A 14,280-nucleotide genomic window follows, 5' to 3' on the forward strand; every position below is an offset into this window, starting at 1 on the left:
TACCCGGTCCCTATGACTTCTCCTGATTGCACCAGCGATGTGCTTCTTCCATGTGGACTTGCTTCACTGCTGAATGGTGGCTTGTATAACTTCAAGCCTTTAAGACCCCAGATGCTATATCTTTTAATAGCTGGCCACCATCCACCTTCTTTACCATATTTGCTTATGCACCCATTTAGTCTTCAGTGATTGTGTCAGGAGAGTGAATATCTCAGACTGCTGATCTGTTAGTACAGTGTTCTTGTATTGAGGGGGAGGGTATGAGCAGAGGTCCGAAGTCCATCCCCGACCTCAGTGTATTGCCGTATAAATATATGTACATAGGCCAATACCTCTATTTTGTGGATTAATGCATTTACATTTGTACACCACTGCGTTTATACCTCTATCCAGTTTTTTATTAAGGCCATGCACAAGTAGTATTAGATTAAGATCTTCCTGGCTGTCACCAATGTGTGGCTACCTTTATGGCAACAAAGATGTTAGCCCAGTGGTGACAACTTTGTGTTATGTTACTATCTCTTGTTTAGAAGCCTCATAGTTTACTAGCACAATTCTAAATTCTATGGGTGTTTCACAAATTCCTTGTTCACACATTATTTTTACTTCACATCTCTTGTGTTTTGCATGTATCTCAAAAACTATCATCTTACTTATATTTTAAATACATTTAAACAAGTTTTGGCTGACCTGTTTATCAATCTTGTTTGTAGTAGAATTACAGATGGTCAAATACACACAGAACATTTTGTTGGTCGCAGTTCTTATTGACTCCGTGTGTAGAAGAATGTAACACTCAACAGTCTGTACCATCCTCCCAGCCACTGCGATGTGTGGACCCACTGATACACCACTGTGCCGATCCCTATCACATTGGGGGCTTCCTCTTCTTCCGTGGCCATCTGCTTCCTCTAGCAGGATGCCATTCTCCGGGGATTGATCCCTCCTGATATGAGGTCCAAAGTACATGGGATGGAGTTTTATCATCCTTCCTTCTAGCACTCTAGTGGTACTTTGTCCAAATATGATTTGTTCAGTCTTCTGGAAATCCATGGTGATTTCTAATATTCTTCACCAACCCCTTACTCCCAGGGCATCGATGTTATCGGTTTTCTAATCCATTGTCCTACTTCCAAGTGGATTTGAAGCAATTGAAATACCTTATGTCAGGCGGACCTTAGTCCTCGGAAGGCATCCTTGCTGTGGGACCCTTTACAGAGGCCATTTGTGAGAATCTGCCCGACACAATAAACCAGTGGATTTGGGGCTGCTGCTTTCATGGTCCATGATTTTGAATCGAAACAAAATGAAATTTTTGAAAACTTTAGTCTCTTCTCTGTCTTTTATGATGTTCCTTATTGATCCAGTTGTAAGGACTGCGGTTTTATTGATGTCCAGGTCAAATCCATTCTGGAATCCGATGTCTTGGCTCTTCATTAATAAGAGCTGCAGGTACTTTTCACTTTGAGCAAACACACGTGTCCTCTGCGTATTGCAGGCTGTGCATGAATCTTCCTTCGAGTGTGAGGTTGCAATCCCTACCATGTAGTCCAGGTTCTCAAATTACTTGCTCAGCATACGATTGAATATGTAGGGTGAAAGGACATGACCCTGACAGTGAGTTTAAACCACTCAGAACTTACTGATACTGTTTGCTGGCCTATTTCTTGGTCTATATACATATTCTCTGTGAGCACATTGATTTCTTCTGAAATCCTCCTTCTTCACACGATGTTATCTGTAATTTGTTGCAGTCCACAGAGATTAATGGATTTTCATAGTCAATGAAACACAATATATATTCTTATTGAACACAAATGATAGAAGTCCAAACGAGTTGTGGGTGACGTCAAAGGCACCACACATTGAAGAAACCAAAAGGTTAGTAAGACAGAAAAGAACAAAAAAAGGACAAAACTGCACCAAATCTTCTGGCGCATCCTTTCCCAGTAATATGTATGTAAAACTGGAAAGAGGTTTAATCAAACAATGCTTGATTTACTCAGTAAGAAAGATGGGTATTTTCAAGTACCCTGAAACTGATGTGTGAATAAACGCAAAAGGACCCATTCCAAACCTTGCCAGTTTCCACATTTGGCTAGATAGAGTTTTGACACTTTTCTATAGTGTGAAATATTCAAATTTTTCTTCTTTGACAGATTACCTTTGTACACAGATTTTATCTAGATTTTATTTTACATAAAATATGTGAGTTTTTACTTTTTAATCCTGTTTCATGCCCCACTGTTTGAACAATGCTACAGGTATCTTGCTTTAGGTGAAAAAGAATTCCACTGATAACTTTTCCCAAAGAAATGATACATTTACTTAGAATAGCGGTTCTCACCCTGTGGGTCATGACCCCTTTGGGGGTTGAACAACCCTTGCACAGGGTTGCCTAAGGCAATCGGAAAACACATATTTCCTATGGTCTTATGAACGGAGACACCACTCCTCTATCCGTCTCCAGATGGGTCTGTCCACATGCAGATACAAATACCGGGTGTGAAGACTGTTACCCATGCTACACCATGCTTCAAGACAAATTTTCATTTATTTGTAATTAGAAATAAATATTTCACAATATATAATTACATATTATTATGTGATTAATCACTATGCTTTAATTATGTTCAATTTCTAAAAATGAAAATACCTCCTGCATATCAGATATTTACATTACGATTCATAACAGTAGAAAAATTACAGTGATGAAGTAGCAATGAAAATAATTTTATGGTTGGGGTCCCCACAATATGAGGATCTGTATTAAAGAGTCGCGGCATTAGGAAGGTTGAGAACCAAAGACTTAGAAAAACAGAAAGCTGTCAGTTATCTAAAGAGAACTATGAAACAGGCAAATATTGTTTTTAACATAAAGAAGTTGAAATGCTTACTAAATCAATCCTACCTCTTATAAAAGAAATTATTGTTATGGAAATGTACCCTTGAGTAATACACATGCATTTTCTTATTTAATTATTATAGGACAATAAAAAGGACACCCCAACATATAAACTCTCGGTCATTTAGTCATTCAGACTCAATAAAATCACTTCCTCGGGTTTCCTAAGACTTCAATACCATATCGGTAGTCGCTGGTGAGTTTAAACAATTGTCTTCTTAGCAGCTGGGCACTCAACCCACTGTGCCACCAGAGTTCCTTACAGGACATCGTTGTGGACATACATAAGTAAAAATAGTGCTATTGCAAGGTGTGCTTTCTATAGGCTTTCAAATCACATCTGATTCTGGAATGTTTTTAAAAAAATACATTTCCTTAAGTTACTGGTATGTGCGTTTCCATAATGCTTGTTACACTGTCACGATGCTTTTTTGCTTTTAAACAGACATGAATACATCACTCATAATGTGAAGTTCTAAACAGAATTTTTGAACTTAGAATTAGAAACGTATCAACCACTCACTCATTCACTGCCATCGTGTTGATGTAGACACATAATGACCCTCTATGACGGGGTAGATCTGCCCTGTGAATTTCTGAGACTATTTATGGGAATAGAAAGTCCTGTCCTCCCTAGAAATGTATATATTCCTAGAATAATCTCTATTCATTGACTATAAATCATTAAATAGTTGTTCCGAGGAAATCAAACAATAGAACGTTTTGGACCCCCCAGGAAACCTATTGCCATCTAGTCGATTCTGATTCACAGTGACCTTGTAAGACAGAGTAGAGCTAGCCTTTGGGGTTTTCAAGACTGTAAATCTCTCCGGCATACCACCTCATATTTTTCCTAGTGGCTAGTAAATTCAAACTACTGACCTCTTGCCGGCAGCACAATACATAACCCACGATGCCACCATGGCTCCTTAAAAGTACCTTAAATAGGCCCTAAAAACCTCCCTAAAATGAGCCGTCCAACTGCATTCTGTAATAGAAGGCTGGTTCTGTCTGAAGACGAAGAAGCCTGCTGAGAAGCTTCCCACGCAGCTCACCTTGGGCCCCAGGTACAGGGAACGTCCTCCCTGTGCTTAGGGGTGGTCAAGACTCCTCCCTGAAATAACTCTCTACAGGTAAACCAAAGTCTGAAGGTTTGAATTTTCATATTCGAACTAGCATTATAATTTTTAATTCAGTTTCTCTGATGCTAAACGTCTATTTTGAGTGCCTTGCCATGTACAATAAATACATACACAGCAAGCCGGAGCATCTCTTACTTTATGCGTAACATAAGCTATTCCAGGACAGAGTGATCTATAGACCCCTGAATCCGTCCGTCTGTCCATCCATCCATCCATCCATCCATCCATCCATCCATCCATCCATCCATCCATATATGTAATCACATAGTGGGACTATATGCTAATCAATCATATTCATCCAAGATTTGGTAGCTCCTGAAACTAATTAAGGTCATCTTTTTACTAAAATTGTATTTTCAGTTTTCCTTAAGATAAAATCCAAACATTAGATGCCTGGCAGAAAAATGGGGAAAAATTAGCATTTAGAATTAATTCAGTTTTCTACAAACAGAGCTTGAATTATTCCACTAGAAAAGATTATTAAGCCGGTTTCTTTAGTGTGTCCCTTTCCTAACCAGTGTGTGCTGTGTAAAGTTCAACTCTTTAAGTTAAATTGGCTTTGGTAATTCCCTCCTGCTGGATTTGGGCTTGGGGAAGTCTCCCTATTGTCCTGCTCTCTCACCTTGGGAAAGAAGAGTTAATCACAGAAGAGGCAACAGCCTTGTAAAAGCTTCCTCTGCTCCACTTTGGATAAAGAGCGCAGCTATTTATTGATGTTTGAACATCCTGAGGTGTGGAAACCAGCAGGATATTTTCAGAAGAAATTTGCAACTTTGGAGAGAAAAAATATATACATTGTAAAAAACTCAACTGCCATCTCCTCAGTACTGACTCATGGAGACACTATGAGTTCTATAAATCATATGCAGATCAAATCTGTTTCAAAAGAATGGTCACAGCAGCCTGGGGAGGGAGTGGCATTGTTTGGCCCCCTGTCCTACTTCCATTGGTAGATTGTAGCATTTATATTTTATACAAATCCATTAGGAAGGTTTTCTCAGCCCTGCTAGGAAAGCTGTCCCCTTCTTGTGCACCTGGTACCTCACTATAGCTCCGCCTCCTACAGAAGACTCAGGGTCATGGCCTTGGCTGCCCACGACAATACCCCTCACATTCTCAGACAGGTTTAATATCCCGTCTCTCAGTGAATGCTGAAATCCATCTTTGAACAGAGCATTTGGTCATATATTGGTGTGTTTAATTTAGTTATTATGATTGTCCCTCCCCACAGATGAATGAATGGTGAGATGTTGGTGTTTCTTCACTCTGTAGTAACATTTCCTCAGTTGTATGTAGTGACTCTCTCAGTAAGATTCTAAAGGGAAAAAAAACCAAGGCTCAATACCACCAAGATTTCTACCCTTAGGAACCATGAGCTTTTTTAGAGAACTGTCTTTTCTTTCAATGTCTGATTTGGTGACCAGATAGTCAGTGTGGAACTCAGCTACTTAAAATTTGTGAAGACAAACGAAAGGTCCTCTAATAAGCATAATCATGGTACTATCATTTAGCTCACGTTCTTTTCATTAAGGCATATTTCCTTACAATATCAGACATGCACTGGTCAAACAAGAGCTAACAAAGACTTCACCTTCGACTGGATTTGCTCTTATTGTACTTAATTACCATTCACTGAAATTAAAATATTAATTCTCAAATAACAAGCTAAGTCAGCACCCCACCCCTACCCCAAAGTCCAAGGTTATAAAGGCAAAGCGCTGTGTGTTCATGAAACAGCCATTGTTCACCGTAGCTGGGCCTTGAACAGCAGAGCTTGGCAGGCCTGTTTCCATGTTGCAGAGTTGCTATGGCAATATCAAACCAGTGAATGGACCACCTCCCAGAGGCAGGGAGGTGGGTGTGAAATTGATTCAGTTGTACACAGCAATACGTTCAAGCCAAATTTGTCAGGATAAAATTTCTGGTAGGAAACATTTTTTAATTACATAGATATAATGAATAAGATATAGACTTTCTGGTCAAATGGTGTTTGGAAATTAATTATATTATGCTAGTTTTGTGCCTTTCATGTATTGTATACTTTAGATTTATTTCAAGGAACACAGACTTTTTTGTTGCCATGCATTTAAATTTAGCTACCTAAGGGAGAATTTAAAATTTCAGATTAACATTTTAAATTATGTACCTTTGAAGTTGAACTGCTTTTTGAGCCTATTTTAGATTAATGTGCTGAGATAAATGGCTTTTAGTGAATATTGATAATGAAGTATTTAAAATGAACTAAAAATTGCCATGTATACATTTATTTTTTTGAAAATTATATTTGGAAATTACCATAAATTACCATTTGCACTGAATGGTAGTAAATATCCTAAGTAATACAAAGCAGCCTAAAATCCAAATTTAAGTATCAGTATTTAAGGTTCCTATGGACAGCCCTTATAAAAATAATTGATTCCCATGGTGTGTAATATCATTTAATTCTGTTCACAATTCATTTGTAGTACACAATTATTATACAGTGTTACTCTATAAAAAGTCAGTCTTAAAAAAAAGTCAGTCTTGAACTTGCGCCATGTCATCCTGCATGTATTGATTATTTTGAGGAAGCTGATACAATGGATGTGGGTTGTTTTTTTTCATTTTCTTACTCAGAAAACGGATTGCAGGACTTTCATCTACACCATAGGTCGCTGGAAACACTACAGAACAAGAAAAGACCTACCAGTGATGGGCTAATTACTGTCTTGCGTGTATCTGATATTAAATACAGCTTGTGAAGACATCGTATTTATCAGGTGCCTTCAGTTTGAGATGAGAAGATCTAATCTCCAGGGACCTGTACACAGAGGGAGCAGTCTACTTTCCCATTAGTGCCGCTTGTCGGCCAGAAGAGCATGACTTGTTTGCATAACACAAACCAGTATTTGCTCTCTTTGATTCTCTTGGCATTGACTTCCAAGGGCGATGTTTGCCAGATGCTGGCAAACCCCTTGCTGACAATGCATTTCTTTGGGGCGCTAAAAGGAAGCTCTCTAAATGAAAACAGTGCTGCCTGAGTATTTCCCTGACTTTCTAGTAGTGACATGTGAAGACCCCGCTATTTCCCATGAAAATATTTGAATGTTTATAAGTAGAATTGAGGTTAGATACTTTAAAATGTGCTTCCTTTTGTTTTCCAGTCACAATCTCAGGGTTATATACTGATACTGGTGTGAAGACATTAATATACTATCTATAATTTTGTAGACCAAATTATGCTGCGAACTGAATCCCACGCAAACCCATTTGTATGCGAATGCTATTCTCTGTTTCTTACATGCACACTCATAAAGCTTTTAGTACATATTCAAAATGCTAAATAAAATATGCAACTCTGGTGAGTCGATAAGACAAATCCTCTTGCTACAAATTTACTTTTGGAATACTGGTATGTTTTCTAGGAAGAGGATTCAAAATAGAACCCCAGGGGATAAGGCAAAGACTTCTAAGTACCACAGGACTCCCTCAGCACGTTTGTGACATTTCCGGGTCATGTGCACCATGGACTCTATTCGCCTAGAGTCTCGGGCTAGGGCCTAGACCTCCGCATTTTAGTTTCACAAGTCAGCTTCTTCAAAGAAGATGTTTCAATTGTAGTAGAATGTTAGGAGAGATATGAAGGGTAGAAAAATAGGATTATGCATTTAAAAACCATTGTCATACTACCCACTTATATTTCATTTGATGCAGGTTTTAGGAATGTGGTCGTTCGCGATCAGTTCCATTCCTTGGTAAGCCACTATGCAAACCACATAGGCATTTGCCTTTTAAATGAATTGACACAAAATTGTAGCATGTTGATTTACGTACACGAACCAGTGTGTGTCCTTGAATTGTTCCTGCTCTATGAGACCTACCGGCATTAGTAATGTGAGTTGCTGACACCCATGCCGCATTGCTATAACAACTGCTTCCTGATCAGTTGGCTGGCTTCACTACAGAGCATCTGGGACAGCCGGGGTATTGAACCTATTTGACGAGTTGTGACCTGCATCCTACTCATACCACCCTGCAACAAAACTGACAGGACTGATGACTGGGTTTTCAAAGAGAGGAATTGACGTAGGTACTGACTTCAGAGTTTTGAGCTTGTAACCCTGGAGCAAAGAGGATCCCTACACTTATAATGAGACTTGGTCAAGGTAGAAATTTTATACAATAAGGTGACACGATTTGTTATCTGCACTGAGGCACACACAAAAAAAACTGCACGTGAAAAGGAACAGTGGACATTTGCAAGCTTGAAGATAAAATCTGAGAGTAGGAAGGGATGTAAAAATACTTTGTGATTACCCGTAGACTACTAAAAGACACACAGAACTGTGGCATAGACACTTATTTGCTCAATGTGTTTCAGGGTAAACACAATATGGGCTGAGCAGGTTCATCTAGTGAGGGTGCAGTATGAGAAAATAACATAGAACAAAGTAGAGATGTGACTCGCCTTATGGAAGAAGATGAAGATAGATTGTTGAGTGGAAACATGGAGCATATTAGAACACGAATGGATATTGTTGAATCCATTTTTTAACCACCATTGACATGCCATAAACCTCAGCCACATCAAGAAAATATTCAGAGGGTTGTGCAGTAGTCACAACCTAAGTTTAGACTATTTTCACCACCCCAGAAAGCAGCTCCATATCAATTTGGAGACCATTCATACACTAACCTGCCCTCCCCCTCCCCTGAGCATCCATCTGCTTTCTGTTTGCTATAGATTTGCCCCTTGGCTATTCCTAAAAATGGAATCGAACAATATGTGGCCTTTTTCGCTGTTTTCTTTCACTTGGGCTTTCAAAGTCTGCCCATGTTATAGCTTATATTAGCACTTCCTATTTTTATGACTTAATAATACTCCATTTCATAAATATACAATGCTTGATTTATCTCATTGGGTATGAGGCTTTATTTAAGCTGGGTCATTTTTATTATCACAAATAATGCTGTGATAGGCATTTGTGTGTAACTTTTTGTGTATATAGGTTTTCATACCCCTAAGGATGAAATGTGAGGAGCCTAGAAGTAAAATGATCCAGTCAGATGGGAACTGTGTACCTTGAGGAACTGTCTAGAGATTTTCTTGAACGGCCACAATCTTTGATAATCCTGCTGGGGGTGCAAGAGCCACAATGGTTTCAACCTCTCCTCATCCTCCTGTGGAAGGCCGTCGGGGACGGTCTCCCAGGGGGTGTGCAATCATGTTGTGGTGTTGTTCTGTGGGTGTTGGCCGGTGCTGTTGAGTCTGTCCTGGCTCAGAGCCATTCGGTTCACAACAGAACAAACGTCGCGTCTGCCCGGGCCCTCTTACAACTGGTGCCCTGCTTGCCCCTTCACGACAGCCACTGTGTGCATCTGTTTCATCCTTGTGATTTTTATTTCCACGTCCCTGTCATTTGCATATCTTCTCTGCATAAATAGCTATACTTTTGCTCCCAATTTGGACTTGGGTGGTCTATTACTTGTTGAATTATAAGTGATCTTTCATATTCTACATATTAATTATTAGTAGGGTATGTGATTTGTCCATGTTTTCCTTTCCATGGTTACTTTTATCACCTTGTTCATGGTACGCTTCTAATATTAAAGTTAGCAATTTTCCTATGCAAAATGTGTCTCTCTCCCCCTTCTTTGTTGGCACCTGAGATTGTGATACAGCTAAGAGGATGTTACCTAACTCAAGATCGCACAGAGTTATGGCTACCTTTTCTCTGAAGAGAGGAGCCTTGTGCCAGAGTGATTACGTGTGCAGCTGCAGGCGGCGAGACTAGCCGTTGAAAATCACCAGCCACCCTGGTAGAGAGATGGAACTTTCTACTCCTGTGAACAGATACACTTCTGGAAATGCACAGGGACAGATCTACCCTGTCTGATAGGGTCGCCATGACTCAGCATTGACTCACTGGCAGTGAATTTGAATGTTGGTTTTGTTTTTCTCTTTGAAGAGTTTTAGTACTTTTCTTGCTTTTATAGCAATGGTCCAGCAGAGATATTTTTGTTTATGGTGGGAGGAAGAGGTTGAACCGTATTCGTTTTATGTGGAGACTCAATTGTTTACAAATCAGATGTTGAACTCAAACGTTCTTAAAATTATGATCTTGTCAAAATACACTTGTAAGAGTATTTCTGGACATTAATGATCTATATGTCTACCCGTATGCTAGTGCCGCAGTGTCCAGATGGCGACCATCATGCAGTGATTTGTGAGTTCTCCAACAGTCTTCCCTATAAGATTGTTCTGGCTCTTCTGAGCCTTTGTATCTCCATACGTATTTCATGACTAGCTTGCCAATTTCTGGGGAAAGTGAACTGGGGTTGACTCAATTTGGTGTTATTGTACTCTGTGAACATGACCTATGAGTCAAATGTTCATCCGTTTAGATATTCTTTAATTTTGCTCAGCAATTATCTCTAGGTTTTCATGCACAAATCCTGCATTTCTCTTGATCGATATATTACTAAGTAGTGTATTCTTTTTGTTGTAATAGGAAACTGAGTTGTTTTCTTAATTGTTTGGGTTTTTTTTATTTGTTCATTGTCCTCTCAAAACCCAAAGCAACCCACTGCCATCAAGCTGATACTGACTGACTCAGAGGGACCGTGTGCAATGCAATGGGGACAATGGCCTCTGTGCGCTTCTGAGACTGGACGGAGAAAGCCACGTCTTTCTCCCATGGAGCAGGGGGCTGGTTTCGAGCTCCTGACATCGAGGATAGCAGTTCAACACATAACGACCATGCTACCATGGCTCTTCCTGTTCACGCTTAGTGTATGCAACCACAGGGACAAGTAAGTTAGTATTAGTATACAATCTTTGAAGTCTTGGTCAAACATCCATTTCAAAACGTGAAGATTTTGTCTCTTGACATATTCTCCACTAGCCCTGTACTCTGAAAGCAGCTTACTTCTCTGATCCTGCCAGAAAGAATTCTGAGTGATTTATTCCAGGCCAGAACCACACGGTCAGCATCCCAGAGGGATTCAAAGTACATCGAATGTTCTTTGAGTTTGGGGGGAAACAAGAAGTTCAAAGGGGCAAAATCAGGGCTGTAGGATGATGAGGTTAGATTTTTTTCAATGAAATTCTGGGAGGATAACCCCTGCTACCCGCAGTGACTGAGTGGGTGCTTTGCCAGGAGGGGGAGATATTGGTACAACTTCCCTGACCTTATCCTCATTGATGTAATTTTCAGAAAACTTCTTTACGCACCCTTACAATTATCCTCTGCCCTTTTATAAACATCTATTAAGATCGCCCCTCTGGAATCTCACAAAAGTGTTGCCATGACCTCTGAGCTGACCTCTCTTCCTTGAATTGAACTGGCTCAGCAAATCCCCTGGGAAGCTGTTCTCAGATTGGACTGTTTTCTGGGTGAAAGCACCCCACTGAGACAAAGACAAGTGTGTTACTGAGAGGGTTGGTCTGCCACCATCCACTGAGAGGTGTCTTTCCTTTGGAAGAGGCCCATCCATGTATGTACTTGAGCCCAAGGAGCAATAGATTTTTTGCTTAATCTTCACACAGTTGATATTTGTATGTTGATCTCATATACTGAAAATGTTCTAAAATCACTTATGTGTTACAATGCATTTTGTTGAATGCCTTAGTAGTTTCTATATATGAGATCATACTCTCTTTGAATAGAGATCATCTTAGTAGTTTCTTTCCAGTCTGGTGACCTTGATTTGCTCTCTGGCTTAATCATCCTGGCTAAACTTTGTTATATAAGTAAAGACATAAAAGATAAACTTTGTTATATAACGTAAAGATGCCCTCTGTCTATTGGACTTATGTTGTTTACTTCTTCGGAACATGCATAGCCTAATAATTTACATATCCAATAGCTTTAAGGATGCTTCTGGAGCTATTATCCTTTCCAAGGTTCCCTGCCTTGAAGCTTCCTCCTTATCCACACCCAGCCTTCTCACGGGTAACCCTGTGGGTCACAACCAAATACAGGTTTAGTGACTACCACCTTGTGGTTGCCTTTTTCTCTGATCAGCTGTCAATCCCTGGAGTTTATTCTTGGTATTAATAACTGCCTTTGGGTTCACTTAGGACTCATGGTGACTCCTTTTTTTATAAAATAAAATGGTCCCCGAAGGTTTTCTTCACTGTAATCTTCATAGACCTTTTCCTCTTAAGCCCACTGGGTGGGCTCCAAACATCCACCTTGCAATTAGCAGTCAGTCCTATATGATATATACTCCCTGGGTCCTGAAACCCACCACAGACCTCTAGTATTATGTCCAATAGAAAATAAGAGAGCAGATCCCCTTCTCTTGCCCTTGCTCATGGCCAATCACTTAGTCTTACATGATCAGGTGGTGTTAGTTGGTTTCAATGTTGCCCTTTCTGAAGTTATGGAAATCATTTCCTCTTCTCTTTCTAGGTCATCAAGTGTCTTTATCATGGAAGACTCTTTCATTTTGTCAATGGCCTTTGCTTGCATCTATTAAGATGATTCTGTGCATACGTTGTGTGATTTTCCTATACTAAACTGACTTTACATTCTTGAGATGAACTCCGCTTGGTCATGGTGGATAATTCTTTTTAGGTCTCTGGATCAGTTGGTATTTTAATGAGGATTGTTGTTTCCTTTTCCAGGTATCCTCGTAAAATATATTTGTTTTTAGGTTTCTTTTCTTATGATGACTTTGCATGGTGTCGGCCATACTGGCCTTATAACATGAGCTAGAATATGTTCCTTCCCAAGGTAAGAGTGCGAGCAGCACTGTGGTGATCTGAAAGGCTGATGGCTTGAATCCCCGCCTGTTCTGTAGAAGAAAGATGTGTGTGTCTACTTTCCCAAAGATTACAACGTTTGACACACTTTGAAGATGTTCTGCTTTGTCCTACAAGATTACTCTACACTGGAATTGGCTGAACAGCATTCAGTTGTGTGTGTGTGTGTGTGTGTGTGTTTTGATATAGGTTACTTTTTAATTCTAATTTAAATGTTTGATGTAAGTTAACAACGGAGCTCATTGGACCTGGTAATTTAGCATTTAAAATAGTTATTTCTAACCTGAACTCCCTGGTGGCACAGTTTGTTAAGCATTCGGTTGAAAACCAGAAGGTCAGTCTTGCAAACACCAACTTCTGCAGATAAAATGCATCCCCAATCCGGATCCCAGCCTCAGTCTTTAAAAGGAAGGAAAAACACCTCACTCACTTGATGTGGACAGGAAAGAGACCTTGGAGTTGCAAGACATTACAAAAGGAGAACAAACAAGTGGTTTCCTCTTCCATATCTCAAAACCCTCTACAAAGTCATGGTCATGAAAATAGCCTGGAACTGGTCTGAAGACAGATGTACAGACCAGTCGAACAGGATTGAGAATCCAGAAGTAGTTTCTTACATACGTGGACAGGTGTTCTTCAACGAAGGGCCAACATTTGTTAAATGGGGACACATGCTTTTGTTAGGTGCCATGGCACAGTGGCTATGTGTCAGGCTGCTAACTGCAAGGTCAGCTATTTGAACCCAGCAGCCACTCCATGGGAAGAAGATAAGCCTTTCTACTACCATAAAGCATTGATGACTGTATCACCCCACTTGAGGGGAGTGTATAACAGAATCAGAGGTGAATGGATACAATGGATGGTGTAATATATGGCTATTCATATATAAAGGGTTGCTAGGAGGTACGGTGGGAGAGGGAGGGGATAAAGGGGAGCTGATATCAAAGAGTTCAAGAAAAAAGAAAATGTTTTGAAACTGATAGTGACAGAAATTTTACAATTATGTTTGATTTCATAGAATTATGGATGGTTATAATGTCTGTAAGAGCTCTTTATAAAATATATATTAAAACAAAAGAGTTACAGTCTTGGAAACCTACAGGAGCATATCTACCCTGTCAATGAGGTCACTATGAGTTGGTATCAGCTCAATGGGAATGAGAGGAAGAAATAATCCCTTTAAAAATATTGCTGGCAAAACTGGAAATCTATATGCAGAAAAATGAAACAGGATCCATACCTTACACCAGGTATAAAACCTAATTCAAGCCTAATCCAACATGAATCAGTTATGTAAATGTGAGAGCAAAAGCTAAAAAATCATCAGAGAAAAATGACAATATTTACCAACTATCAAATGTAACTAAAATGTACAAGCGTCAGAAGGTAAACTGGGACCTCCTAAAATTAAACCCTTAGGCTATCAAATGAAAGCAGAAATGTCATAAGAAAGAACTCATACATAGGGGAATTTTGGAAAAGAC

The sequence above is a fragment of the Echinops telfairi genome, unplaced genomic scaffold (genome assembly GCF_000313985.2).
Source record: "Echinops telfairi isolate 266 unplaced genomic scaffold, ASM31398v2 ScPeMD7_7467;HRSCAF=8505_1, whole genome shotgun sequence".
In the NCBI taxonomy this organism is placed as follows: Eukaryota; Metazoa; Chordata; class Mammalia; order Afrosoricida; family Tenrecidae; genus Echinops; species Echinops telfairi.